General features: G+C 40.6%; 1 non-coding gene across 1 annotated transcript; it reads right to left on the bottom strand.

Moving 5' to 3' along the window:
• Positions 1–497: 497 nt before the first annotated feature.
• Positions 498–604, bottom strand: LOC141644894 (small nucleolar RNA R71). Its single transcript, XR_012544496.1, has one exon. It is a non-coding gene; the product is annotated as a small nucleolar RNA R71 (small nucleolar RNA).
• Between the last annotated feature and the right edge of the window lie 3183 nt (positions 605–3787).

Genomic DNA, 3787 nt, shown 5'->3' on the forward strand with positions numbered 1-3787 from the left:
GAAATACTTTGAGAGGTATTGGTGAGATTGTGGACATTCAACCAAATAACATTGAGTTTACCAACCCTTTTGCAAGAGAAGGAGAGGATAACCTAACACAAAACCAACCACAAAATCAACCCACAATGCCTAAATTTTCATCACATTCCGTACCAACCGAGGAGAACCTATCAAATGGTACCCCCACACCACAATATTTAACCGGTAATTTCATTGCCAAATCCGCATTTATACAATTAGTTGAGAGAAGTCAATTTTGGGAGATGCCTAGTGAAGACCCTCATTCTCATATGGAGACTTTTTGTGACTATTGTGATGCGATCTCTCAAACCGGGGTTACTCAAGACCAAATTCGATGGGTCTTATTTCCTTTTTCATTGATTGGTTCCGCGAAACAATGGTTGAAGAGCCTAGATAAGGCTACTCTTGGTATTGATTCATGGAAGAAATTGGCACTTGCTTTCTACAAGAAATTATATCCTCCGGAAACGACTAACATGTTGAGAGCCCAAATCACCGGGTTCAAACAAAGGGATGAGGAATATTTGTGTGAAGCATGGGAGAGATTCAAGGACACTTGCCAATCGTATCCACACCATGGACTTAGCGAGTGGTTTCTTGTACAACAATTTTGGAATGGTCTATATGAAGACTCCCGAAACATTCTCAATATGGGATCAAATGGTATGTTTACCGAAGTTGATGACAATCAAACATGGAACAAGATTGAAGAAATAGTGGTCCATAACTCACAATATAGTAGACCTCGGAAGGCTACTAGAAGAGGAAAGCATGAGGTGGACTCCATTACTCAATTGGGTGCTCAACTTAGTGCTCACATTGACACTATTAATTTGAAGTTTGAAAAGGCAATGGCTAAACTTGAAGAGGCCTCCAAATCACCCAAGCAACATGTTAATGCTATGGTAGCATCATCCTCAATTCCAAGTGGAGTATGTGAGAGTTATGGAACTTTGGGACATGACCAAAGTGAATGTAGGGGAACAAGTGAATGCTTTTCAAGCATACAGGAGTGGTACCCCTTATTCCAGCTATTATAATGAAAACACCAAATTTCATCCAAACCTTTCATACAAAAGCCAAAATGTTCAAAACCCTCAACCAACATACACCCCACCTCCAATGAGAAACCAAGCTCAAAGACCCTTTTACAACCAAAGCCAAGGTTATAAAAATCAAACTCCATACCAACCCAATGACCAAAGCTTTGATGTTCAAAAAGCGGTACTTCAAATGCAAAAGAACCAACAAGAATTTTTCACTCAAATACAAAAAGATAGCCAAGCAAAATACATCACCATCAACAACATCCTAGCCCACACCAAAATCTTGGAAACCCAAATGTCTCAATTAGCATCTTCTAGCCTCAAATACAAAAGGGGCAATTACCACCTCAAAGTAATCCCCCAAGACATGAATCGGTGAGTGACATCCATTTGAGGAGTAGTACAAGGTACAAAGGGCCAAAGAAGCAAATTGAGGAAGACATTGTGGATGCTAGTGACAACGAAAGAGTTGTGGAAAACTCTGGAGAAGAAGAACCCACCATTCAAGAAGTTTCAAAGAAGAATGAAGAGAAGGCTAAAGAGAAAGAGCCTATTGTGATTAGACTTCCATTCCAAAGTCGTCAAGCTAAGCCTCAGTTTGATGAACAACTTGGTGTGGACACGGCCCACCTGTGATCCCACTTCGATCTATGGACATGCAGCGGTCTTTTGAAAGCCACGCTCGACGGCGTAAAAATGCTTTCGACCGGATCGTTTTAGATCGGTCGGTTTCGTCTCGGTTAGGGTCTCAAAACGATTAGAGATGTTCGGAGTCGCCACCAAGCATTTGTGGGTTGCCTGGAACCTGTTCGAATTCCACTTTATACCTCGGTCAAATCGAAGCACAAAGCAGCGTTTGACATAGGTACTAAAGATAAGGAAATCGTCCCTCTTTAGCATCCTATCTCTAGAATGACTCTCGTACGCCCTGGATAAGGTCGTCCACTATCCAAAGTTTCTGAGTAAGAGGTGAAGGTACGTATTGGGAAGCCCTTTAATCAGACACCCAATCCCGCCCGCGTTAGCGGCCTCTACTGATCGATCTTGGTTGGTTGAATGCAAAAGTTGATAAAACGGTTTAAATGCATGAATGCGCATCCAATAATTTAAACCTAACATGTGAGAGCTTTCTAAGTCGGTTGATTTAATCCAAGTATCAAGTATAAGATGTCGAGTTGGATTAATGATTGATTTGCATGCAAGACAGAAATTAAACATCCATTTACCGTATTAGGTTTAGGGTGCATAACATGATCCATTTGTCTTAGTAAGGCATTTTGCAAATATGGTTTTGAATAATCGAATAGTCATCTGATCCGTCCTATATCCGGGCTAACTGGAGTCGGGATCGTCTTGTACTAATGCTGGAAGGGAACATGCCCTGTACCAGACGGCTATATGAGGCGCGAGCCAGCCGGCGATACAAGGGGCCTCCCTCTGGTTTTGAAAGTGAGAAATGGAGAGCCTTTTTAGGCGCGGGTTAGCCCACGGTTTATGTGCCGTGTTCTGACCTTTTAGAAAACGTTATAAAACGTGTTGAAAATGGGTATTTGAACCCGGTTTGATTTAAAAGGGGGTCGTTAGAGACCGCATTTGTTGATTTGAAGAACTAGACTCGAATAATCATCATTATTTGGATAATATTCGGTGTCGGGTTCGATTTGGCAAACTTGACGTGAATAGTTTTGAAAATAATTATGGACTAATTATTTTAAGTCCATTTGAATGTAATTAGTTGATACTCATCATCGTACCCGTGTTAAAATCCGGCATGGTATGTAGAACCAAGGATGACTTTGTGTTGGTGACTAATATACTTGTTTGAAAATGTAAAGAAATGAAATAAAAGGTTTTAAAATACCTTTTAAATGTCATTAACCAAATATTATCACCGAAACACGGATTTAACCGTCATGGTATGAGGAACCAAGGGTGAAAAATGCTTTATGGTTAAAACATGTGAAATAAAATAAAAAGGGTTCGAAAATACTTGAAATGGTGAAACCGATTACAAATATGAAAAATGGATTAAAGGGAAATGACGAGAACAAACACGGTTGATCTCTGGTTTGAACACCCCATTTAGGCGCGGGCAAGTTGGCTACCTAAGGGGCTTCTGCCTCAGACCAAAAATCAGTTTTGGCTCGTTTATTCCATGTTTTGGTTCATGTTATGCATGTTTTAGCATGTTTTAGCATGTTATAGTCATGAAACAAATAAAAACATAATAAAAGAGGATTTTTACACCCTCATACTTACATGTTTGGTTATGGCGAGTGACCGACGTAAGTGTAACAACTCGTTTGATTGGAAAAAACTCGGTTTAAAACCGTTTTGGTAAGTAAAAAGAGTGTTTTAAGTTTAGTGATGGTGTAGTAGTCGAAGTGGTCGATCAAGTGATTTAATGCACGATGACGGTACCAAACAATGTGTAAGGCTTGTATTTACGATCGGTATATCGTAAATACGCGTCGGATTGTGACTTAAGAAGTCGAGTGGAGAATTTTAAGGGAGAAAAGAGGGGGCGGACACTCGCGTAAGTCTCAAATGGGTGGCATTTGAGGGGTATTTATAGGAGAATGAGTGGTTGTTTGAGTCTTGAGCGACGTGGCCACTTGGGCTGCTCAAAGAGGCGCGAGCACGTCGCGGTTTTTTGAGTTGTGTTGTCACTGTCACAACAAACGCAATCATGATTTGTTCTATCCTAGGTTTTGTAGTCA

Source organism: Silene latifolia, chromosome 2 (assembly GCF_048544455.1).
Source record: "Silene latifolia isolate original U9 population chromosome 2, ASM4854445v1, whole genome shotgun sequence".
Taxonomy (NCBI): Eukaryota; Viridiplantae; Streptophyta; class Magnoliopsida; order Caryophyllales; family Caryophyllaceae; genus Silene; species Silene latifolia.